Source organism: Alligator sinensis, unplaced genomic scaffold (genome assembly GCF_000455745.1).
Source record: "Alligator sinensis unplaced genomic scaffold, ASM45574v1 scaffold666_1, whole genome shotgun sequence".
Taxonomy (NCBI): domain Eukaryota; kingdom Metazoa; phylum Chordata; order Crocodylia; family Alligatoridae; genus Alligator; species Alligator sinensis.
In genome coordinates this window covers 1,356,275-1,383,630 of record NW_005842216.1, presented here as the reverse complement: position 1 = coordinate 1,383,630, position 27,356 = coordinate 1,356,275, and the positions used below count along the sequence as shown (strand labels likewise).

General features: G+C 42.1%; 1 long non-coding RNA gene across 5 annotated transcripts in view; it reads right to left on the bottom strand.

The window, feature by feature from the left end:
• LOC112550824 overlaps window positions 1-27,356 on the bottom strand; it is a 203,917-nt gene that overhangs the window by 77,309 nt on the left and 99,252 nt on the right. For 4 of the 5 annotated variants that reach the window (XR_003094852.1, XR_003094849.1, XR_003094853.1 and 1 more), the window contains exon 6: window positions 1,823-1,869. The exons of the other annotated variant lie outside the window; for it this stretch is intronic. This is a non-coding gene — a long non-coding RNA (uncharacterized LOC112550824). The remainder of the gene's footprint in view (window positions 1-1,822; window positions 1,870-27,356) is intronic. 5 annotated transcript variants of the gene reach the window in all.

Below are 27,356 nucleotides of genomic sequence, written 5' to 3'. Positions count from 1 at the left end.
TTGATTTTCTCTCCTCCATATTGAGACTCTGCTTTTAGTTTTCCACATAGGTGAAAACCAAAGTTGCTGTTTTGTAGGAAATTATCATTTCCAATTTTTTCCTTTTCAGAATGAAACTAACATTTTTGTATAATACAAATTCAACTGAATTTCCACTAAAACAAAAGCTGAAAAATCATTTTGGTTTGATCAACATTTTTTTGTTGTTGCAATTTTGGTTTTCTTGTTTTATATGATTTTGTCAACATAATAGACAAAGATTTCAATAGCAAAAGTTATGTTAAATGGAAAATTTAAACATTCAATTTTGACCTTTGTGGAATATTCTATTCTATTATTTTAAAGTGAAATATTATATATTTTCTACAAAATTTTTCACTTTTAATACATTTGTGTTTTCTGATGTAAAACCTTTCTATTGGGAAATTTTCCACTGGCATTTCTAAGTATTTTCACCAATACAATGAAAAAAAGAAGAATTTATCCTTTTCACAGATCTGACATTATTTCCATTTCCAGAACCAGAAAACCAATGTTATTTAATGAATTTTCAAGATCCTATTAATTTCTGTAGGGTATGAATTTCACTCCAGTTTTGAGAATGTATGAACAATGAGAAAAAGATTTGATTTCTTTTTACCTATTTTTAAATTCCATACAACAATACAATAATTGAAAGTATTTTTGATTGCATTCCTGAAGTTTTGCCCATGTCCACCTTACCTGCAAAAAGATCTATTTCTCTCATGTAATGGTCTTTTAATTTTTCATTCAGTTAATTTAGTCCACTGTTCAAAATTATCCATCAGCTTGTCTGTATCCAATTATTACCAGACAATACCTTGCAATTGTAAATGTGGATTGTGTTTGATGTTTGTTTTACTTCTTCATTAACAGTTACTACACACTAAGTAAATTTGTTTCCATGACATGACACATCACTAACATACGTGAAATATGTAATTGGTTACATCGAACTAGAATTAAGAAATAACATTAGCTGTCTTTATTTATTTACCCAAGTAAAGTTCATACATATCATTAGGCGTTACAATGCTGTGTTTCTTTCTAGCAAAGCTTTAGTATTTTCTTCCGGCTAAATGTAGACATTGGTTCCACATTAATTTATAAGAGCTGGGTAAGATTGAAAAACTCAGTGATCTCCTGAATGTTATCAAACATTCCAGTTACATTGTTTTCCATGCTTGTCTGTAAAAATTAGTAATTCATATTGGTTTACTGCTTGATCTTGTAGTCAGTGGGAGATTTAGATAACCAAGGAATACAGGTTCAGGAAAATTTGGCCTTTTAGGTTACAATAGACATCATATAATCACACAAATTGCTTTAATTTTGCTATTGTTGTGAACTTTGCCTTCATTAAATTAAAGATTAAATACAGATGGAACCACAATATTCTACAAAAAACTAAAATTAAACTAAAAATGTAACAAAGAATTAGATTTTCTATGTTTTTTTAACCATCCTATAGAATTCCATAAAGGAGTTCTAATTCTCTATTAAGTTCTATAGGATTATTTGAAATATGGATGGAAAACTTATAATTTCTTTAATAAATACTTAGGGGCTTAAACTTAAGGACATAATTAAAAAAATCATTGTTATTATTTTGGATATTGTTGTCCTATGGATGGTACATTTTTATCAATTATTATTTCATCAACCTAGTCAGAAGTTGTTCAGATGTCTTGGAAAAAAATATTGTCTGATTCTCCAACACCATATTACACTTGACATTTTCAGTGTAGCAACACTGAGTGAAGTGCGAAAGAAAGCAATAATTAGTGATGTCTAATCTTACCAGATTCTGGAAGGCAGTGGGCCAGACATTCTCATCATGGTATCAAACTTGGGGGGTGGGAAGAAAGGAGACAGGAGAGGTGGTAAATTAAAAAAAAACCTAACAATTAAGAAATATTTGCATTGACACAAGTTCACTGAAGATTGGTCTAACTATGCTGGAAAATCTGTATATTTTATATCTCAAGAGGAAGTACCAGCATAACTTCAAACAGGGCTTTGCATTGTTTACAACATGTACATGCTTAAGTCCTACTGAAATCAATTGGATGTTAAAGGACATGTCTACAGGTTCATTAATGTGCCATAATTATGGTGCATTAAGTTTAGTATCTGTCATTACAGGTACTAACTTAATGTGCCATAATCGGCGCTACTGTGTATTAATGCCAGCGCACACTTTTTTGTGATGTTTATGCACACTAGACTAATTCCACTGTGCTTTAGCACATTAGCACAGGTTTTGCTCACTGTGCTAATGCACAGTAGAATTAGTGTGCTGAGCTTGAAGCATCTCATGTAGACACCTCTCCAATTCCATTGTTTTGAATGGTGATAAGGTACAAATGCTTTTTAAAAAATATGTAAGTTTGGAATTAGGAACTTTTAAGCATTTGCCACTAACTTAAGGGCTGGTCTCTGTTTTGCAGTATGATCTCTAAAGTATCTCTAATCTCTTGGTTGATGTCTTCACTTGCTATTTCAGATTAACCCTAATTTGGTGCATAAAAAACTACTTCTATGATCTCAAGCACAAAGGAAAAAGATTTTTGGAAATAAATAAAAGGAGCTCTTCTAGCTTTGCAGAGAGGCAGTGCCAAGTAAAATCTAGACTTTGGAGTAACAGAAAACAAAGTGCTGGTAGATGAACTCTGTCATCTGTATTTAAGTTCCATGGGTCAGGTTGTCAGCAAGTATGAAAGACTGAGCATTCCATATGGCTCAAATGAACCTAAAGTGTAAGAGACTGTCAGTGGATAGTCTTGCCTCTCGCTGTAACTCCAGGACTAAGCAACTGAGAATCACTCATGACCAACTCCCTGACAGCTCCTTCAGTCTGCTGTCTTTGAGCAGATCTTGTGTAAGGGAGAAATGATTTTCTCTATGTTAAAGGTGTTGGATGGAAACATGGAAAGCAAGGTATTTGGCACAATCAGCATGAAAACTGCAAAAGGTATAAACATTCAAATATGGACTTGGCTATAACCTTGACAATAAAATAGGTCTTTTTTCCATGACAAAAAAATATGAAAATACATGAAATTTTAAAATTCATTGCCCATAAAACAAGCCCAATCATTGCAAAATTTCTTATCTACTTTACAATGCATCAGAGAGCAAAACTACTAAATTAAGTGTGCCCAGATCTACAGGCAGTATCCAGAAACCAAAGCAGTCTACTGGAAAAAGATACAAGGTAAATAAAGAAAGCAATACTGTTTTAAGATTCTTACCATCAACTTCCTACATCAAGGTTCATCAAATAGTCTCAATGCTGAGTTTAAAAAGCAGCATGGTCTTTCTTGGTACAGAAGGCTAACAGAGGAATTTCATTTCTCCATGACACAAGTACAAAACATCAAATAGGCACCCCCTTCAGCAATAAGATTTTGACAAGACATGGGACCACTCAATCCTATACTTGCTACAGTTTCTGTTTCTGAAGTCTCTATGCCAACAAAATTGTGCAAGTAAGGGATGTTCATTTTAGGCCTGATCTTTGACCTCAAGAAGTCAATCAGAGCTTTTCCACTGACTTCCAGAGACTTTTAGTCCCAATTGTTTCTGTTTGCAACAAGGGCATATGAAACACTATAACTTAAACATTTATAGTTGTATCACCTGAAATAACAAGAAATGATTCTCACTTACTATTTATTTCTATCCTTCCACTTTATGTTAATCACAATTGTTTCTGAACACCTGGCAATATACTATTGCAACACCGCTATAATGCCAGGGGGTGCAAAGTGCAGCACACGTATCACAAGTGGCATGGGCAGCCTCTGTGTGTGGCATAGGGCAGATGGGGAAAGGAGGCAGGTAGCACAGCAGCAGATAGGGCAAGGAGCAGAAAACAGAGCAGCAGGGAGTCCACAGCAGGGAGCCCACAGCAAAGAGTAGGAAACAGAAATAGATCAAACAGGGAGCACAGGGCAGGAAGCAGAGAGCAAAGTGACGGAACAGGCAGAAAAGGGAACTGGAGTGGCACCTGGGGAGAGCATGGGGCTTAATTTGTAGCATGCCTGCAAAAAGGTTGGCCCTCACAGCTATAACACAAAGTTCCCATCCTACTTAGAGATATGCACTTCAGATTGTTTTAGTCTTCTCTTTTACCAAATGCAGCACAATATATGCATCTTCCAAATGGAAGGTGATGAGTTTTAGGCATCACTGTTTTCCTAGTTACTTTATTTTCTTCTCATTTGATTTTTTTTTTAATTTATTTATAAATAGTAACAATTTGATTTTACTTGGTACTTGTGACATTGATTCAATGATTCTTAAGATGAAAACATTTTCTTTCCTGTTTAGATTTTAATTTTTGCTGCTGCTGTTACATAAATGAAAGAAAACACAATTAGATGCACTCAGAGTCACACTAAACAATGCAACTGCTTCCCAAAGTGCATGACAAGCAGTAATTGTGGGATGGAAACCTATAACTGGACAGCAGAACAACTTTAAATTAATAGTTAATAGAATGAATGAAAGGGCCAGATTCTTGTCAATTGTCATAGTTCAAATGAAATCAATGCCACTATGACAATTTACACAAGCTGAAAATCTAGACCAAGCAAATAAAGTTAGAATAATGACAGTAATTTCAGTTCTGGAAACTGGTCAAGCTCTTTCATTCTCCGGGTCCCTATCTTCTCTTTCTCCTGGGTATACATCCAGGCAGCAGCTTGAACAGATGTTGACAGGCTGACAGAGTCAGGGTAACTTACTAGCTTCACTGACATTCATTTTCAGGCCATGGTGCCAGAATGCACAGCAGTTATAAACAATTGCAGAGGGCTTTTTCATTCTAGTTTTTAAAAGTTTTAAGCAGGCTCATTTAAATTTGAGGGAGGGAGGGCTGTAAAGTGACTGAGAGAATTTAAAATTTCTTTCTAAAAAAGGTAAGAGGAGATGGCAGGGAGTATTATAATATCTGAGAGCGGGAAGTAACTGAGAAGCAACAGCTTTAGATGAGAAAAGAATAAAGGCCAGCTTTTCTCCAAACATTTTACAGATATAAGGCCACTTTGGAGTCAATTATTTACAAAGCTCAGGGTACATGGAACATTTGGTTTTGGTACAGTAAAGCGGCAACAACTAATATTCACAGTCAAGTAGAGACAGCCTTAGAGCCACCTGGCTTTTAGCATAATTATTTCTATCTGGAAAACTAATTTAGCAGCAACACACTTCTTCTAAAAGGTATGTATTGCTGATGTTACCTTAGTCTTTAGAAGTCTCCAACCATTATACTATAACCTCTTCTTTGAAAGGAACATGTTTTACTCCATGAGCTTATTCCAGTCATCTATTATCAGGAAGTATGGTTTGTAATGTGCAGCATTATACAAACTGTTAATAAGTATTATATAGCACCAAATTTCAGAAGGACATTCATGCTGGGAGAATAGAGAGGTATCAGCTGTCAGGGCATTCTTGATGAGGGCCCTTCAATTTTGGAACTTGATTCCAATGCTTGATCCAAAATGGTCTGAAGCAGACCCAACTTGTTGCCTTTCTGGACCAGCTAATTTCTGGGCCAGCTTAACCTGATTTCTGAGAAAAGTGAGGGCTCAGTTAAGAGACTATCTTCCTTATGTCAGAAACAAGAGAAAGATTAAGGAAAGTGTGGGCCTCCTACTGAATGGGGAAGGCAACCTAGTGACAGATGGGGAGGAAAAGTCTGAAGTACGCAACACCTTTTTCACCTCAGTCTTCAAAAGCAAGGTCAACTCCCAGACTACTGTACCTGGCAGCCCAGTTTGGGGAGAAGGTGAGCAGCCAACAGTGCTGAAAGAACAGGTCTGGCCACTTGTACATGTGACGTTAGGCAAGTTGGATGTATACAAGTCCATGACAACTAGGAGTGGTTCCAGATGACTGGAAAAGGGAAAATGTAGTGCCTATCTTTAAGAGAGGGAAGGAGGAAAATCCAGGGTTTACCTAAGTCACTGAAAAAATCATGGAGCAGGCCCTCAAGGAATCCATTTCTAAGCACTCGGAGGAGAAAAAAGTGGTTAGGAACAGTCAGCATGTACTCACCAAGGGAAAGTCATCCCTGATGAGCCTAGTTGCCTTCAATGACAAGATGACTGGTTCTATGGATGTGGGGAGAGCAGTGGACATGATATACCTTGACTTTAGCAAGACTTTTCATACAGTTTCCCACAACATTCTCACAAGCAAATTAAGGAAGTATGGGTTGGATGAATGGACAGTAAGGTAGATAGAAAACTGGCTGGATTTTCAGGCTTAAAGGGTAGTAAACAATGGCTTGATGCCTGGTAGGCCTGTGCGAAGCAGCTAGTATTCGCTTCAGATTCGGTCGATTTGGGGGAAAGCAATAGTTTCATAGTTTCACAGTTGGTAGGGTCGGAAGGGACCTGAGCAGATCGTCAAGTCCGACCCCCTGCCACGGGCAGGAAAGAATGCTTGGGTCAAATGACCCCGGAAAGGTGTCTATCTAGCCTCATTTTGAAGACCCCCAGGGTAGGAGTGAGCACAACTTCCCTTGGAAGTTGGTTCCAGATCCTACCCACCCTGACTGTGAAGTAGTGCCTCCTGATGTCTAGCCTGAATCTACTCTCAGTCAACTTATGGCCATTATTCCTTGTTACTCCCAGTAGTGCTCAGGAGAACAGGGACTTTCCCATTGCCTACTGGTCTCCTTTGGCCAGTTTACAGACAACCACCAGATGCCCTCTCAGCCTTCTCTTGTGGAGGCTGAACAGGTTCAGGTCCCGTAGCCTCTCCTTGTAGGGCGTGGCCTGCTGACCCCTGATTATGCACGTGGCCCTCCTCTGGACCTTCTCAATGTTGTTCACATCACTCCTGAGGTGTGGCACCCAGAACGGGATGCAGTACTCCAACTGCGGTCTGACCAGTGTCACATAGATGGGGAGGATCACTTCCTTGGACCTGCTCGTGATGCATCTGTGGATGCATGACAAGGTGCATTAGCCTTCCTGACTGCATCCCCACATTGGCAGCCCATGTTCATCTTGAAGTCTATAATGACTCCAAGATCCTTTTCTGCCTTTGTGCTGATGATATTATTCGGTGATATGATTCAGTGATTTGAATCACTGTCCCAAATTGATTCAGCTAAATCTGATTCGGAGATTTGGCTACCACCAAATCAGCTGAATCTCTGAATTGAACAGGCTTCATTCCCTGCCTGCTCTTCCAGCCCCGTCAATGGCTGCCCCACCCAGCCCCAGAGTCCCAGCACTTAAAAAAAAAAAATCTGCACTCACCAGCTCCTGCCATGTGTGGGGGTGATCCCCACTCCCCCCACTGCCCCCCACTGCCCTGTGCTGAATGGGGGGGGCTCTGCCACAACCACCCAGAAGCCTTGACAGCTACTGCAACAGCCAGTGAATGCATGGCTTTTATTTTTTAAATGCCAGGATGCTGGGGCAGGGTGGGGCAGCCTTTGATAGGGCTCGGAGAGCAGGTGGGGGATGGGGGCTCATGGCAGAGCCCCCCCACACAGTGCAGGGAAGTGGAAGGCAGTGAGAATTGCCGCCCCCCCCCAACCTGGCAGGAGCCAGTGAGTGCAGGGCTTTTTTTAATTTAATTTTAATGCCGGGATGCTGGGGCTGGGCAGGGCAGCCATTGATGGGGCTGGGAGAGGGGGTGGGTGTGGGGAGGCACTCAGGAGGGCTGGGGGAACAAGCAGGGGATGGGAAGTGGTGGGATTCCCCCCATGGTCTCCTCCCCGCTTCTCCAGCCCCCCCCTCCATGTACCAGCATGGAGCCTGGGTCCAACTCCCTGCAGTGGCAAGCAGGGACTGCCTAAATCTCCAAACCTCCTTGAGGTCTCCTCCAAATTGATTCAGAGGCTTTGAATTGATTCGGACCTTTTTATTAGTCTCCCAATTTGATTCAGATTTGGAGATTCGGACGCCGAATCAGGCCAAATCTCTTCCAAGTAGAATCAGCCACCAAAGCTTCGCATAGCCCTAATGTCTAGTTGGCACCCAGTATTGAGTGGAGGGCCATAGAGTTTGGTCCTGGGACCAGTTTTGCTCAACATCTGGAAGATGGGATGGAGTACACCCTGAAGAAGTTTGTAGATGTACATCAAGCTGGATGGAATAGATACTTTGAAAGGCAGGGCTAGGATTCAGAGAGAGACAGACAAACTAGAGGATAAGACCAAATGAGATCTCATGAGGTTCAATAAGAACAAGTGCAAAATCTTGCACTTAGGATGGAACAATTCCATTCACTGCTACAGGCTGGGAGCTGACTGGCTAAGCAGCAGCTCTGCAGAATAGAACTTGTTGGTTACAGTGGACAATAAGCTGCATATGAGCCAACAGTGAAGAAGGCTAATGGCATGCCAGGCTGCACTACTAGGAGTATTGGGAGCAGAATGAGGTAAATGATTATTCCCCTCTATTCAGCACTGGTAAGGCCACATCTGGAGTACTGTGTCCAGTTTTGGGCCCCCCACTACAGAAAGGATGTAGGCAAATTGGAGAATCTAGTGCAGTGCACAAAAAAAAAGGTTAGAAGGCTGGGGAACATGACTTCTGAGGAGAGGATGAGGGAATTAGGCTAATTTGTTCTGGAGAAGAGAAGGTTAAGGGGAGATTTAAAGCAGCCTTCAAGTACCTGAATGGTGCTTCAATAGGGGATGTAGCTAGACTGTTCTCAGTGATGGCAGATGGCAGAACAAGGAGCAATGGTCTCAAGTTTCAGCAAGAGAAGTTAAGGTTAGATATTAGGAAAAACTTTCTTACTAGGAGGACAGTAAAGCACTAGAACAAGCTACCCAGAGAAGTTATGGAATCTCCATCCTTATTGGTTTTTAAGACTCAGAAGACAAAGCCTTGGATAGTGTGATATAGTTGGGGATGGCCCTGCTTTGAACAAGAGGTTGGATTAGATTGGGGTGGGCAAAATATAGCCCATGGGCTGGATATGGCCTGGTAGGCCATTCTATCTGGCCTGTGGGGCCCCTAAAAATTTAGAAAATGTATATTTATTTATCTGCTCCTGCTTGCCTGTCATAGATGACAGGAATATGGGGCAGTAGGACCCAGGGGGAGCCAACAGGAGTCACCAGCAAGGCCAGCCTGGCCCCTCCCACCTCCACTTTCACTGCTTCCCTGGACGCTGCTGGCTGCTCCAGCACCACGTAGCCCTCGGCTGCATCACTGGACTGTGGGAGCACAGGACCACATGGGCACCCCAGAGGGGTGTGTGTGTTCATAGGGTGAGTCCCACATGCACACTTCACCATACACATGCACCCACAGCCCCCTTAAACTGCCATACATGCAGACTCCCACACCCACACCACCTCATACACCCCAGCCACCCATCCCCACAAACCCCCCACCCACCCACACCCCACATATCCAGACATGCCCATATGCTCCCTCACCCCACACCCCTCCACAAACACATCCACAGCCCCCCACAAACTTATACCCACCCCCATGCCACCCAAGGCCTCCACAATATACAAGTGTAAGACTTCATTTTAAGCTATTGTGCAATCACCTCTGTGTACCACTACACAAACATGTAAATCAGGACAAAAATATTTTTGAACTAAAATTAATGTTTGATTTTTAGAACATAATTTGGTATTTTTCTGGTTCTGAGATGGCAAAACCCCTTGCTGAAGGAGTATTTCTGGGGGCAAGGGGAGGGACTTCTGGTGGCAAAAGTTAGGGGTTAGGAGGCGGGATTTCTGGTCACAATATGGTGACCAGGGGGAACCTGTCAAGGGTCAGGGCTACCAAAATGGCCCTCGGCCACTTGCCAAAACTCGGTAAATGGCCCTCCACCCAAACTAATTGCCTACCCCGGGACTAAATGACCTCCTGAGGTCCCATCCAACCTTAATTTTCTATGAATCTATGATCTGGTATAAGGCAATGTGGGGTATAGTAAAAGCACTATCTGGCATCTTACAAGCTGGCATGCTCCACTAACCGGCATGCCGGCCTGTACGATAAAGCGAAACCAGAAGTGCCCACCGCAGCACTTCTGGTTTCTCCGAGCCCCCACAGCCTAGGGCAAAGCAGCCTGCACTGCCGAGCCCCCACAGCCCAGGGCCATAACAGGCTGCGCAGGGCCATACGGGTCTGCCTCCCTGTCCCATGGGGCCCGCAGGACAGGTGGCAATGTGGTGGAAAGGGCAGCAATGCCACAGGGGGCGTGGAGGGATGCCTCAGACATGGCAGAAGCAGCAGCAGCCAGGGCCACTCAATTAACCAGCATATTTTGTTATCCAGCATCCCCTATTGCCGGGGGATGCCGGATAACAGAGCTTTTACAGTATTAGGGTTTTGGGGGTTATTTTTTGTTTTTGATTTGGGGAGGGTTGTCGTTTTTTTAAGATGGCTGTTTTTTAAAATACAGGTAGAAGTGTATGAAACTAAAGAAAAGCAAGGGGAGAGCTTTGTATAGACTAATTGGGGGTGAGCCAGCTATGTGCACCACATATAAGATCACCTTAGGGTATTTACAAAACTTAGCATAAGTATTTCTTAAAACAATAAAAAGGACAATCACAAAAGACAGCCATGCCCACAATGACATTGATAGGCCCTGCTTTTCTTAGTCTGTTATGTCCTTTTTCTGTTCAGGTTAGGCAGATATTCACAACAGATTCTGACAAATATGCTGCTATGCTTTCCAGTGGGGAAAACTCAGTTGAGAGCCACAGGGAGTATGAAGGGTACAAGGAGGAGCTATGCTGTCAGTAATGAGTAAATCCAAGATTTATTAAAGGGGGCTGTGGCATACCACCCCTTAGATGTGGTGAGGCATGGCTAGAACTGCAAGGTTAGCAGGGGACACTGGGGAACCAGGCAGGGAACAGATGCACAAAGGAGTGGGGGGTTGCCTCTGCCACTGCTGCTGCTGACCTGGGGTGGAGGAGCAGAGGGAAGGGCCAGAGATACTTTTGCCCTGCTCTAGCTGGGGGCTGTGGGAGAATTGTGTGATAAGCTAGTCTCTGCTGGGGACAGCAGTGATGATGCACAGGCCTTCCTTACAGCGCCTGCTACCTGCCCACTCTTTCTCCCCTTGTCCTCCCCACTAGCCAGTAACAGACATTGGAAGGAGAAACCTGAATGTCATCGCCACTGTCCACCGCTGAGCTGAGCTCCCTTCACAGCCACTCCCTTCAGTATATGGCAGAGCGAGTCAGAAGCGACTCTCGCACTCCCTCCATGCCCACATCAGGCAGTGGATTCCTTCTTCCAGCATCTGCTCCCAACCAGCTGGGGATATCTATAGAGGAGGAGTGGTCAGCAAGTAGGCACTGGAAGGAGAAACATGCACACTCACTGCTGTCCCTGGCCATGCCTGGCACCCACAAAGGCACAGTCTGTGGAGAGAGCCATAGGAGTTTCATGGTTTCATAGTAGCTAGGGTCAGAAGGGACCCGAACAGATCATCTAGCCTGACCCCCTGCCACAGGCAGGAATGAATGATGGGTTCACAAGACCCCAGACAGGTGATCATCTAACCGCTTTTTGAATTTACCCAAGGTAGGGGCGAGGACCACTTCCCTAGGAAGTTGGTTCCAGATTCTGGCCACCCTAACTGTAAAATATTGCCTGCTGATCTCTAACCTAAACCTATTCTCCATCAGCTTATTACCGTTGTTCCTTGTCACCCCAGGTGGTGCTGGGGAGAAAAGGGCTCTTCCTATTTGCTGATGATCTCCCCCAATGAGTTTGTCCGCAGCCACCAGGTGCCCCCTCAGCCTCCTCTTGCCAAGGCTGAACAGGTTCACGTCCCTCAGTCTCTCCTCATAGGGCCTGTCCTGCTGCCCTCTCACCAAGTGGGTGGCCCTCCTCTGAACCCTCTCCAGGCTGGCCACATCCTTTTTTAAGTATCTCTGGGGTTCTCTCTGTGCCTAGATTACTGGAAAACAGTGGTGGAAGAGGGGTGCCTCTACACCACTGCACACCCCTGGGATCTGCCTCTTCTGTCAGTCCATCAGAAGACTAAAACTTTTTGACAATAATGTAGTCTGTGAAACATTTTCTTCTTTCATCTTAAAGCTAAATCCAAGTCTATTTTCTAGCATTCAAGAATGTGGCGATTCCAAAACTTGTCTTGGCACCTGACCTGTATATTCAAGGGCCATCTATCATCATAGCATTCACTTCTATGTGCAGCCCCTGCCAGTATGCCTTGGTGCTAATCTGTAAAAAATACTGACAATAACAACAAAGGCCTGTTTTTTCCTTCTTCCTTTCTGGTACCAAAGCCTGAAAACAAATAAAAAAGAACAAAAGCTCTTTTAGAGCTAATAAGAATTATAGTATTTACAGCAGGTGATACCAGCCATATCAGATTAATTTTAGTAGTGCTCAATGAAACAACAAGCTATTAGTAGGAATGTTACTGTTAATTATTGCCAATGGATATAGGCCACACTCTTATTCTTAAAGCCACCTTCCTTTAGACTTTCCTTACAGAAGTCTAGGGAATATTTTTCTCTACAAAAGTCTGTTCCATGGAAAGGCCATTTTATTGGAAGTACATATTTATTGAAAAATAACTGCAAACTATTAATGATAAAGTAATGCTCAGTTTAACAGAAGCAAGAGAAACATTTAGAAAATGAAGAGAGAAAGCAAAATTCCACCTTCAGACATTGATGTGTAGTTCTCTTTTAATGTTAGAATTCACCACTTAGCATTTTTATACTATTCATGAATGAACTCACTAATTCTATGAGAAATTTCCATCTTTAGCTTGTGTAGTTTTAGAAGAATTTATTTCACCCATTTCTTAAACTAAGTTCCAAGATTAGGAAAGAAGTTAAAGAAGTGCTTTAAATCAAGTCTTTTTTTTTTCATGTCCCATTTTCCCCCCCAAATTCCCTTAAAAATATTTAATTCTAGTACATATGCAAGAACCTGTTAATATTTTGTAGATGATGTCAGACAGTGTTGGAAGTGAAAGACTGACTTTACATTGTTGTTTGTACCTATGATTGAATTGAATCATTTTGGAAAGATTATAGAAAATGCATTCTATGATCCTATATGCCCCTGGAGACCCTATGGAAATGAAATGATGCATCTTGTAAAGTTATCTTGTCAAGAAAAATTGTGCTAGGTAAATAAAAAAACAAGCATAGTATGTGATTTCACTGTGCGCTGTTGACATCTGCTTCTCTGATTTAAAGGCTGCTACTATGAATATCATGGGTTGCTAATGTAAATTATGGTGAAATCATAGGTCAGTCACATAATAATAAATATTAGCATAGGTTTATTAAGGTCAGGAGTGGCTGAAAATTTAACTAGAATTATGATTTTACTCTCAAATGGTGGGATGTTGAATACCCATTGAGCACTACTGCTTTGAAATGTAATTTCCAGTTTTTTTCTAAAAATCTGTATAAGAAGTAATTTTGATCTGTTTAGGCTTCTTTGTTACGTTGCATTAATTTGTTGACTATCAGCTTCCACAGGATTGGTACCTAGCAGCTGCCAAACTGGATAAGACTAAAGGCCAATCTATGCAGTACCCATTACAGGCAGTAGTAAATACCAGTTGCTTCAGAAGAATTTTGCAAGGGGGATGCACTTTACAGTGCCTTGGGATTCTGTGCTCTGATACAAAAAGAATGGCTACCAGTGATCAATGGTAAGCTGCTTCCATCTTAACCAGCAAAATAAAGTGCTCTCAAAATACATTAATGTGATAGCTGCTACATTACATTTGAAGTAAGGCTGGTCAAAACAATAGGATGTAAATTGATTTTTTTTTTTAAAGCCCTGAAACTTATGCAGCTGTTCATGGCACTGTTGAATTGTCACTGACACTCAAGAAGGAGCTGTAGTTTGACTAGGCTACAACTTTAACTTAACTCATCTAGGAGCTACTGCACAAGTAGGTCATCCATCCTTCCTTACATTGGCAATGTGTAACGGGTGCACGCGGGTGCATGTGCATCCCCTGAGCTTGGTGGCGCACCCCCTACAAAAAGTGCTGCCAGCGATGCCTGCGGGCGGTTTGCTGCTCGCCACCTTCCCCCCACATCACCACCAACACCACCAGTGGCATCTGCAGGCAGTCCCCATTCGCTGCTGGCTGCCACCACCTCTGCTGCCAGTGTCTGTGAGTGGTCGTTGACCGCTGGTTGGTGCTCGCCACCACGTTCCTGCTGCCGTCACTGCCACCGCCACTGCCACCTGCTGGCAGTTGCTGTGTCCCCCCAGCCTCCGGGAACATGCGGTATTCATGCTTCCTTAATCGTGTTCATGAGCTGTAGTTCTGCCATAACTGTTCACTTCCTCATGCCTGTTCCTAGTCTGAAGGTTGAGGGTGGAGAATGGGATTGTCTCCTCAGTGTATCAGATATTAGGATCCTTGAATCTTGTCCCCAACTTCCTTAGTGGATGCCTTTTCCCTTAATCTATTACCATGTCTTGCTTATTAAAAAAACAAGACTTGTAAACAAGGACCTGCATAGTATACCCTGCCAAGTTGCAATGATTTGAAACTTTCCTCCTGTTCACTGGGTCCCTAAAGAGACTATTGGAAGATGAAAAGAAACATCCTGGTTTGGCCAGTCTAGCAATAAGGGAAAACTCATTCCCAACAACAGAAGAGAAATTAGCACAACATCGACAACAGACCCAAAAAACCTAGCCCTATGATAACCCTAAAGATGAAAGATGATGGTTTCTGTTTGTATTTGTGCCTGGAATTCTCTATTACAGGTGTTAACAGAGCTCCTGTCTCTCCTCCTGTGCACAACTCTCCCTTAAGCCATGATGATATCCTGAATTTTCTGAGGGTGTCCCATTAAAGGTAGAACGGTCATTTTTCCCCTATGGTTTCACATGCTGATCTATGCCTCTGAGGCCATAGAGTGTTTTTGTTGCAAACATCATAAGGGTTGTGCCTACATAATCCAGATCTCAATTTGATCCAGCTGTTTAAAGTCGAAGACTACCACACTGAACTATTCTTAGTGGTGGTAGCGTGGGGATGATTGGTGTTGGGGATGCCTGATAGCCAATGAACAAGTCGGAGTTCAGATTGTGAAATCATATCCTTTAGTTACTATAACACTTTAAAAAGATTCCCACTCAGAAGTGATAAATCCAAGGATGCTATCACCAAGTGGAAATTGACTATTCAGTGACATTAACATCCTCACTGGAATTGATGCCTGTTAGAGACGCACTTTGCTGAAAAGTCTGTTTTATAAAAGACTTTCCACTCTAAGATTATCCGCATGTTTTCTTCTTGTTTTCCTGTAATGCCTGCAACTACTCACTGATGGGTAGTTCATAGATGACTAGGCACATTCTATCTGTTGTCAAAGCCTGAACCTGTACATACAAAGGAAATGAAATACACAAAGAGTATTTTAACATAGTTAAATAAAAAATAGGTTATAAATAATATAATCTTGTACAACAACAAGCTAAATGATGATGCCAAACAAGAGATAAAAGCTCAGAAAGGGAATAGCATCTAACACATTAAATATTAAGGACCTGATCCTGAAAATCCCCCAAGTATTGAATCCTGTACGGATTTGGCACATGTGTTTGCACATAGTCTATGGAATATAACAGTATATGTAACACACATGAAAAATGTGATGCATGAATCTTCTACATGATAAATATCCCTTTCCCTATCTGTGTTGTATAAATATAGCCCACCAAATATAGACAAGGTCATAATGATTTAATTTGATATTGTGATAGCTTTTTTCATTCTTGTTCCAAAAGAGAACAGGTAAGAGTATCTCTTTTTAAAACTTACACAACTAGTAGTTATCAGAATCTTTGAGGTCAAGGGTATTCTTATGAAGAGCTAGGTAAAGATGTTACAAATATTATGCATTAAGCAGGCAGAAAGTGCTGTAAAGCTGAAACAGAACATGTTCATGGCTCTTAGAGTATTTAAAAATGGTAGATCACGCTAAGTTAACCCTGGATGGATGTGTACTAACCTAAAGTGTTTTCTTTTAGTGCTCTTTATCGAATGTCTGTGCCAGATCCCATCAAGAGGTAACTTAGAGCGCGATCGCTGCCATCCTAGGCAGCATTGTGCAGGGCTCTGCTCTAGGCTCAGATACAGCTTGCTTATTCTCCCAGAACCTGGGATGGCCCCATCACCCTGGCTGTCGCTGACCCTAGTTAGGTCCAGGGTCCCTCTCCCTGCAGCTGTCTCTGCCAGTCCCTCCACAGAACCATCCAAGTGGGGGACTGTGGGAAGAGGGGTCTGGGGTCTCTCCCTGCAGCAGCCTGGGCCAGGCAGCAGCATGCTGCTGTCTGGTCAGGGGAGCCACAGGGCAAGGGTCCAGAGTCTCTCCCCATACCCCCCAGCTACTGCTGACAGTCACAGCTGGTGGGGGGCAGGGCTGGGGAGAGGGGCCACTCTGGCAGCCTCCTGAGGGGCGTGTGGGAGTGCCCGCACTAGCCTGCAGTGGCCAGTACAGGCAGGCTCTGAGCCACACAATGGCACAGCGAATGCTTGTTTGGTTACCTTGTGCTTTAATTTATCGTGCTTTAAATAAAGAGCAATAGTTAAAACGCTTCTGCCAGGGGCTTTTTGAACATCTGTACTTAGTGATAGAGATCCAAATTGCTTTGTTGAAAAGAAGATTAATAGGTTATAATGCTGGATTTAAAACTCTGGACAACCCTTATATTCTTCCTACACTTACATCTCCAACACTTTAGATAACACTTTCTTCCCCCTTCAAAATAAATAGGTTTTTTATGAGCCAGTCTGTTTAAGACATGTATAAGGGTAACATTTTATCCTTAAAAGTTTTATAAATTTAGTCCGGATCTGATGGCCCATATTGATCACCTGAGTGCATTAATTAGAATAAATAAAAATCTCTGATGAAATATCCTTGATATTGTGGCTGTTCTTGCTGTTTTCAAAGCTTCCCTAATAACCATGACCAGTTTTACCATGGCTTAACTCATTTGTGGATTGACTACATAATCCTTGTTCTTTAGCCTTGGGAAACGGTTATCGATGCCCCTGGCAACCTTTTACTCTAAATAAGCATGAGAAAGGGTACTAAGTAATTTAAAATCCATAAAATATATTTAATGCATTACATAGGTATGTAAACAGGAAACTCCATAATTTTAATGTGCTCATTTATGTTCTGATCTAAAGGCGACTGAAGTTAACTGAAGTATTTCCATTGATTTTAATGGGCTGTAGAGCAAACCGTGTTTGTTTCCAGGCAGTACAGTACTTATACAAATCATGAGTTACGCAAACTATGGTATACCCAGAATGCACTGCTAATGTCATATATGCAAATGGCAAATAATCAATGCAACCTTACAACACAACATAAATTCCCTTTTAAAAAACTCTAAATGATTATTTGCTTTAAAAACAGAGCAAAATGTGAGGCAGCCTTTCTGTTCATCATATACTAATGCAGCATCATTGTCTCTTAAATATCATGACACCCAAATGGAAATTTTTCCTAATTTTCACATCTCTACTTGCAGTAGTTCAACAAAAATAAAATGTAAATGCCTTGAAACCTCTTGAAGAAGCAGTATTTTTTTCCTAATTTGCACAGATGAAGAAATATTTCAACCCAAGCTCAGCAAGGGATAACAGTATTACAGTCACTGCATGGAGAATTTTGCCACTCATAATTCTAAATCCTCCTCAAACACTTTATTGCTATAAGGTGGCTAACACCAGCCTCTACACAACAGGACTCCCATAGCATTAACCATGAGAGATAGGCTTCCAGAAAGAAACTATAGCAGAGTAATTGTAAATCTCTAATGATGCATAAAACCAAGCTGAATTGGTCCTGAATTCTCAGCATAAAAGAAATGAACCATCAGAAGAACCAATTCTGGTGGCAGTATAACATACTGTAGTGTGGAAACTGTTTATGGTGTTTGCTGCAGTGAAAATTCCTACTAAAATGCATCATGCAAGCAATATGAATACATTAAAAAGGCTTGAATAATGCAACTTTTAATAAGGTCTTGTGTGACATTAAGAGCAAATAATTAGCCAAAAGAAAATCCAACTACCAATTCATGATAGTATTTCGTAATCACAGACTGTATCTTGCAGAATTTTTTAAATCAGCATGAACTCCCTTTCATGATGATACTGGATATCTTGGTAGATCTTTTTTTAGAATACATGGGGCTAAATTGCAGCATATCATACAGCCTTGCATAAGGAGCAGTGTGGAGCTGTGCCACTCCAAGCAGGGCAGTCAGAGAGATCGTCCCCTGAGGCAGATTCTCAGTGTGCACTACTCTGCGCTATCCATTAGGCAGGATCTCTCTCCCTGCTACGCTGGATCCCTCTACCAGCCAGTGCACAGGATGGATAGGGTCCAGGGTACCACCTGCTTACAACAGTTTTTGAACAATTTACTTCCCAGTGTGAAGAATCAGGAGACGGCTTTGTTTTTGCACCCCACAGTGAAGAAACTGTTACTGGAGCTGCATAAGCATGAATAGGGATCATTTTTGTATGGCTCTCCTCACCCAAATACCCCTGTGGGACCTCACACAGAACACCATGAGCTAGAATTCAAAATATAGTCACTATCCTATATTTTGATGATTTTTTTTTTTACCATCTTGGTACTTGTCCTGAGCTCTAAACATTTTGCATTGTAAAACATATCCTGTGAAATACCTGAAAATTCAAATTAACAATACAATTTAATTACTTCAAGGTCTAACCCATGAAACCTAAAAAAAGACAGCCCAGCTCATTCTAACAACCTAACCATAACATGAATGAGGTTTTAATTCATCAACCCACTGACCCTAAGGCCTTTATGGAAAGGCCTTTCTAGTGCTGGTGAGATGATATTGATTACCTTGAAAACTAAAAATCCTCTAGTCCTCCATGAATCAGAATTTAAGCAGTCGCTGACACTGACACTTTCCCCACAAAGTTTCACATTTGTGCTTCTGCACTGCCATGAGCAAAGCATCTTTGGAGATGAAAAGGTAGTCTATTCTTTTGCCTAGCAAAACCCACTTTTTTATGGACACACTGCCAGGAGGCAGCAAAGGAGATGGGGGTTTGTCATGCTGGGCACCTGTCCATTGAGAACTAGGCTGATAGCACCAAAACTGTTGTTTTTGTGGGGTTTTTGTTATAGTTTCACAATTCTCTGAGCCATGAATCTTTTATTTCTCTGAAAATGAAGATATTTCATCACAGTGTCAAAATCAAAATTCACAGCTATGAAATCTGGATGTGAAGATAAAAGAAAAAAGTGGGAAGAGGGTGGAATTTGCAATCAACAATTATCTCTGTACAATGCATAAGAGGACAATATTTATCCATAATATGACCAAGATACTCTATATCAGTTTCAGTTCATGATTTCTCATGCAGATGCATTTTTGTGTCTTCTTGGTTGGTCATCTAGTTGCCCAGCAGCACTCAAAAATGATCTTTATCACTTTTTATTTTAAAAAATATGTTTAATAATTTATTCTCTGAAGAAAGAAGTAGTAAATGCCACTAATTTAAATCTAACTTGAAACAGGAATGAAGTGACCCATTTTACAAAGTTGCAAGTGTATGGATGTATATTATCCAAGTTCTATATCCAATTTGAAACCCTCACAACAGGGGTGGGCAAAATGTGACCTGTGAGCTGGGTGCAGCCTGCCAGGCCATTCTATCTGGCCTGCCAGGCCCCTAAAAAATTTAGAAAATAAATATTTATCTGCCCCTGGCTGCCTGTCATGCAGCCCTTGATGACTTGCCAAAACTCAGTAAATGACCCTCCACCCAAAATAATTGCCCACCCCTGCCTTACAACAATTGATAGTTTTCTAATGAAAAGAAAAGTTAAGCAATTCAAGGATTTTTTTTTTTGAAAGGGGATTGTCCCAACATCACTTCTACTGCAGCCAATAAGAGTTTTAACACAAACTTCAGTGTAAAGAATATTAAAATAATTCTTAAAGAAAAGAAAAAGAGAAAAATGAGTTTCTACAATGACTTTAAATGAGTTCCTTACACATGACATACACATAACAATTAGGAGAGGGGAAAACCATTTAAAGAAGAAAAAAGATTCAGAGACAACAGAGCAGTGAAACCATTCAGTTAAAGGCCATATTGTGGGCACTTTACTCACACTGCAAGCTGTTAATCACACAAACTGTCCTTTAGACTTTAATGTAAGTGAGGCCTTCCTGATCTAGCCATATATATCACCCTCAAATCTAATCTCAAAACATCTTCCAAGTTTCAGAAGCAAACAAAAATCAGAATAAAGTCCTTTTTAGCATCCAGAATGTCTGAACATATATTTCCCCAACTAACTTCCAGGCTGGAAATAAAATCAGAACTGTGGAAATACCATAAGAAAAGCTGTCCACCCAGAACAGTCATCTGGGAGCAAAAATGTACAAGATGGTTAACTCACCTGTGAGGATTATAGAGTATTTGATGGCTTTGCTAAGCATCTGAATACTGGGCTGTGAACCCAAGCCAAATACAAACAGTCTTTTCTTACCCCTCAAACCAAATCTGAAACATTTAGAGGTGTGAAGAGTTTGTGTGCATGTTTGTGGGCACTCCTGTCATCCCTACTTTAAAGAACTGGCCCTAAAATGTTATGTTAGAGGAGGTTTGATACTTAATATATCTGATACATCAGCACCCACTCAAATTGGACATGCAGTGTTATAACACTGGTCTGCTTGACACAAGCAGGAGGGTTTTACTATGCACTCTACTTTTCCACAGTGAACTGAAACTTTTCGAGGAGGCATAAATCATGTTCTTTTAATAAATTCAACATCCTTGGCAGTTTTCAGTGGTATTCTTTCTGGAAAACAATCCAAACTACTTGACCTAGCATGATCAAAATTGCACAAAAGGCAACCACTACCCAAAATACTCAACTTGACACTTTTATATTTTGAGGCACCTCCACTTTTTCCAGTCAAACAGACTGTCTCTAATTAAACAAAAAATTCAAATGAGGCAAATGGGTTTATAGCTGCTTCAATGACTGATTAATAGATAAAAAACTCAGACTTCCACCAAGTTAGTTGACAAACCCAGCCATAATTTATTCCTTGTACATGAAGATCTGCAAGCACAATATGCAGGAGCTCAGCTTCAAGTCCTTCTAACTATATCTTGTGCTGCTTGATTACCCCTATTGGGTACTTACATCCCACCAATACTCTCTTAGTAGTCCATGTTATTTGATACAGCCTTTTTTTCAAAAGAAAGAAAGGAAGGTTATTCTTGCATATAAAACCATTATTTGAGAATCAGATTGTCACCTAAGAGGTTGTATTACACCCAACAAAACTACTGGATAGACAGAAAGCAATGAGTTGAAGAGTGAGTGCATTTCTTCAGTGGTGTTCAGTAAACTTAGTGGCATTAATCTTTGTGTTTTATACGTGGCCTTTGCTTCTCTGGACCTATCAGTCACCAGCAAAATGTTCTACTTAAGACTGTTAAGAAACTGAAACCTGACAACCTACTTATTAAGCAGAGCATAACATTAAGTACAACATTTTCTACACTGGTGTCCTGCAGGCTCCCAGGTAAAATTCAAGGTGTAAGCACTGGCTTTTAATGGCAGAAATACTTGTGTCACCTAAAAGACAAGCCCTCTCTTTGTGCCGGTGTACTGAGATAGTAGTCAGTAAACAAACTAGTCTTGAAGCTTCCTGAATATAATCATTTACCTGGAGGATGGAGCTGGTGAGGTTACAGTACCTCTGGGTAGTTTTGGAAATGAATCTGCTGAGGGCAGTAGATATAAGCTGGTTAATCACCAACTATTGTACAGTTGAAATTTTGTAAGAGGCATAGGAGGGACATTTCTGTTCTCTGCGTATGATAAATAGAAATCAACATATCTGTCATGGAATATATCATTTTGTTTCGCTTCTTGAAATTGAAACATAGGCATTTTTCCCTTCACTCTCCTCCCCACTTTAAATGTACCTTACATTACATAGGTAATTGTTCTAAACCCACTGTAGGACACAGCCAGCATGTTCCAGTAACATATTATCAGTAAAACAAAACAGTTTCATGTCCTCACTGAGTTCATATATACACTATTAAATGAGCAGATTTTCTCATTATTTGTTCTGATCTGGCCATAGTGTGTTTAGTCACAGCTGTCACGACAGGTGTCCAAGCATCCTCCACCCCATTGTGTTATTGGTTCTCCTTTTGAAGCTTGTTGTCAAATTCTTCTGCTGCCTTGCTGTTGAAGCGTTGCTGCTCTATCATGGGTGGCCAGTTATGGACCCATTTTTGTTAGTGTAAGCACCTTTCTACTCCTTCTCATCCAGGAGCACCTGTACTTTGGATATAATGGTCCTTCGTCATATAAAGGCCATCAGTTTCTCTATAAAATCTCACAGTGTTCAGCTCATCACAATTTACATGATAAAGACCGGGTTTTTTTGTCAATTTCTTTTTACTTGCCATATCCATTCTCATTCTCCATTCCCATTTCTCCTGAAACCTGGAAGATATTCAATTAGGGCCCCTCTATAAGTACAGGTAAATGGTCAATGGGATCTAATGCATGCCACACATGAATGGCAGGAGGAGTGATTGCATGGATCATGCATTAGATTCCATTGCACCTTACTGTCAGTGTGAGGGGAGCCCAATCCTGGGCTCCCCCTGCAGTGGCAAGAAGCAATCTCCCCTGCCTAGGAGCCTGGGTCAGCTGATGGGCTCCCAGCCTTGGGGGTGCCCCAGAGGTCCCCATGGCAGGGAGACCACAGTTGCTGCAATCTCCCAGCTGTGGGAGGCTCCATGAACCTCAAACCCCTGGCTACGTGTTCAATTAATGGTGTGATAGGAAGCAGCTACAAGGTTATTACACATATTTTGTAGAATTATTTTGTAGCTTATTCCTCTTATCACACTATTAATTGATTGAACATGGCCAGGTGACCACTTAAGGTACTTTAAGTGTAACATGTAGATGGGGTCTTAGATTCCGTTTCACTTAAGAGACCTGAACCTCTTCCCATTTCAAATGATGTCCTGACTTTCTGGAGTCTTCAGTGATGCTGGACGAGGTCCCTAATTTGCCTATAATATTTAACTAGTAATTTCAAATAATTTCAACTCATAGCAAAAACATTCTTCATCTGTTTTCTTTTGTTTCTCTCCTCTCATTTTAAAGTCATGATCACAACTGTTAAGTAGGGATCATCTTAAGCTTTTTATGTAACTGGTTTCCTGTATTTCACTCATTAAACTCAATACAAGTTCTTCCATGCAATATTGTTGGAATTCAAAATACTGTATGTTCTAGAAGCCAGGCAAATTTCCACCTTTTGTCTTACAGATAGTACAGAAGTTCTAAAACACTAAAGGCCATTAGTGTAAAATCTTTCCCCATGCAAAACTAGGGTTTGCATGACAAAGGTATTCCTACTATTTTCAAATGAAGGCTAGAACTGAAGGTTAGAGCACAGAGTATCTATACAAAGCATAGCTTTCAAATGTCATCTTCCCTTTCCCTAGACCAGGACTGTCCAATATCTAAGTGGTTGGAGGGTGCGTACTGTACAGTCAGCACAAGTTCACACCACAAGCCCCCAGCCTCACCATGCGGGCAACCCCCCACTGCACTGTGCAGATGCAGCAGCCCCCATTCACAGCACCCCCACTGCAGGCTCCTCAGCCACTGCCTGCTATGCTGCACTGTGCCGTTTCTCCCTGTACCACTGCCTGACATAGAGGAGAGAGGGAGAATCTGGAGAACCCAGCTGCTGCTTCAGCCAAAGCAATGGAAGCAGTAGGTCTCGGGGCTGCATGTTAACTCCTCATGGGCTGCATGCAGCCCTCAGGCTGCCCTGGACTATAACATAGTGATCCAGGTAACAATTCCTTATAGGGAAGAAGAACCCTGGGATATTATTTAATTTATTTTATCTGCTTATGACTAGTTGTTAGCAGTGTGACCTAGCGGCATATGACCAGTCAGATGTCCATGTTTGGAGAATCTTTAATCTCTATTGTACTTGACATGTCTTTGGATGCAATAATAGACCTGTTAGGATACTTTAATTTTATTTTACTTATTTTTTTCCTTAAACCAGAGTAGTTCTTTCCTTCCCTTTTTCACTTACCCATTTTTTTCTGTATTACACTAAAAGCAAAATGAAGTTTGTTGGAAACTTCCATGAGTGGAAGTATGTGAAATCTCATTGACTTTAGTCTAATCACTTGTAGGATCATTGACAGTCCCTCAGAGTTGAGGATGACATCTGTCAGGCTTAATGGGTCCTCAGGTGACTAAGGAGCCCAATTCTGGATACATACATTCTTCGGCAATGGGGACATATTGTTGCATGGGGGAGTGGGATTTGCAGCCCTGGGCTGGTCTCCTCCTTCCTTTGCCGCTGCCATTCTGCCTCAGTATCAAGTCATTGGGTCTCAAAGTGGTGCGTGCCTTGGTGGACCAGGTGGCACCACACTGAATGGTCAGCAGCTTGCTCCTCCCAGCCATTAGTGTTGATGCCTCCATGCTTGAAGGTGACCTTGAGTGTGTCTTTGTACCATTTCCTTTGGCCACCCTTTGAGCGTTGGCCAATGGAGAAATGGGAAAAGAGAATCTGGCAAGGGAGGAGATTCTTGGACATCTGGATGCAGTGGCCTGTCCATTGGAGTTGATTTCTCAAGAGTAAGGCTTCAATGCTGGTGGACGCAGCTTCATGGATGACGCTTGCACTGGTCTGGCAGTCCTCCCATTTGATCCCTAGGATTTGACGCAAGTATCACTGGTGAAAGCTCTCAAGGGTCTTAATGTGGCATTGGTAGATGGTCCAGGTTTCACTGCAATAGAGGAGGGTAGTCAGCACAACAGCCCTGTAGACCAGGAACTTCATCAACTTCCGAAGGTCTCTATTTTTGAAGACACATTGTCTCAGCTTGAAGAAGGCGGCACTGGTGTAGCTGACCCAGTGCTGGACTTCTTCATCAATGGTAGTCCATTGAGAGAGGTGGCTGCCGAGATATGGAAAGTGCTCCACATACTCCAGAGCCTCCCTGTCTATGTAGATAGTGCGAGGGATGTTCAGCTGGCCGGGAGGGGGTAGGTGGGGGACCTTCATCTTGGCGATGTTCAAGGACAGGCCAAGTCTCTTATATAAAGCATTTAAGAGATCTAAGGTCACTTGCACATCCTGTGCATAGTGAGCCATCACGCAGCAATCATCCATAAACTGAAGGTCGTGGATGTCCTTAGTGGTGAGTTTTGTTTTTGCCCAGAAGTGCCCAAGATTAAAAAGCTTCCTGTCCAGTCGATACTGGATACTGACACTGGATTGTAGATCATTTCAGATGAGGTGGATGATGATGGTCAGGTAGATGGTGAACAGGGTGGGGGCGATCGTGCAATCTTGTTTGACCCCAGTCCGGATGCAGAAGGCATCGCTTTCAGATCTTCCACTCAGGATGTTGGCAGTCATATCATCATGCAGGAGCCTCAGCATGGTGACAAACTTCAGCGAGCAGCCAAGGCACTGGAGGATGGTCCACAGAGCTTCACAATTTAAGGAATTTAATGCCTTGTTCAGGTCAATGAAGGCAAGGAACGGTTCTTGATTTTTCTCCCTACATTTTTCTTGGATCTGCCTAGCAATGAAAACCATGTCCATAGTGCCCCAGGATGGTCAGAAGCTACACTGGGTTTCTGGAAGGATCTCCTCAGCGATGGGACACAGGTGGTTCAGGAGGATGCAGGCCAAGATCTTACCCACAATGGACAGGGGAAATCCCTCTGTAGTTCCCACAGTCAGATTTGTCCCCCTTCTTGTAGATGGTCATGATGGTTGCATTCTTGAGATCCCCAGGGATGTCCTCTTCATCCCAAAGCTGGAGGATAAGCTGGTGGAGTCATGATGTGAGCCAGAAGCCACTAGTATGGTAGACCTCTGTGGGTATACCATCTGGCCCACAGGCTTTGTTGCTTTTCATCTGTTGGATGGCCCACTTCAGCTCTCCGATGGTTGGTGGATCGCCAAGGGAATCCACCACAGGGCATTGCAGGATGGCTTCGAGGGTCTCCTCTGTTACAGTGGACTCCTGGTTAAGGAGGAGTTCAAAATGCTCCTTCCAATGTAGATGGATGTTATCATTGTCCTGGAAGAGCCAGGAGCTGTCCTGTGATTGGAGTGGGTTTTGTCCAATGGAGCGGGGTCTGTAAGTTGTCTTGGTAGCCTGGAAGAAGTTACACATGTCATGCTGGTCGACGTAGCTGTGGATCATGCATGCCTTCTCCACCTACCAGTTGTTCTTCATGTCATGGATGCATCGCTGGATCTCAGCCTTCAGCTGGTGGTACACTGCCATCTTTCACTGAGTTTGTGGATGGCTTTGCCAGGCGATGAAGGTTGCATGCTTCTGCTCAAGGAGATCGTGGAGCTGAGAGTCATTAGTGTCAAACCAGTCCTGGTTCCATTGCAATGCAAACCCAATAATATGGGCGCAGGCATCTTGGACAGCAGACTTGAGTTGCTCCCAGTGTGCCCAGATGGAGATGTCATCAGCAGTAGGGACTTGCTCCAGTGCAATATACAACTGGGCCTAGAACTCGTTCAGCTGTCCAGGGTCCTTTAGAGCTGTGACATTGAGCCGTCTTTGGGTGGCCTTCCGGTGTCTTGGCGCCAGGCAGATGTTCATCACTGAGTGCACAAGTCGGTGGTCTATCCAGCAGCCTTCAGATCCCTTCAAGGCCCTCATGAAAAGCACATCCCTCAGGTCCCTACCTTGGACAATGATGTAGTCCAAGAGGTGCCAGTGCTCTGACCTCAGATGCCTCCACATGGAAGTATGTGAAATCTCATTGACTTCAGTCTGATCACTTGTAGGATCAGGGCCTTTGTATCTGACTTGCTTAGAAATGAGATCAGATTTAGCTTTCCTGAAGTTAAATATTGGTCTTAAAATTATAGAAACTTACAACAAAAATTGGGAAATATTCAAGAACAGATTAATAGTGTTTCTTAAAGAAACTGCAAGCCAGATCCAAGTAAGTTCTTTAGTTATGCTGTAGTCTAAAACCTGTAGTAGAAGACAGACTATCAGCATTATTTTAGAGATGTCACCTTCATATTTTAGCCCATTTTTATGTAATAGCTTTAATTTACTACTTCTTCAAAAATCACTGGACAAAATGGGGGAATGCCTTGAGGTGACACACACATTTCTTCCCTAAATTGCTTGCTTTCTGAATAGTAGCTTGGTTAACAGATATCACTTATAAAGATGTAATAGGACAAACTTGCTCCAGTGTGAATGAATGA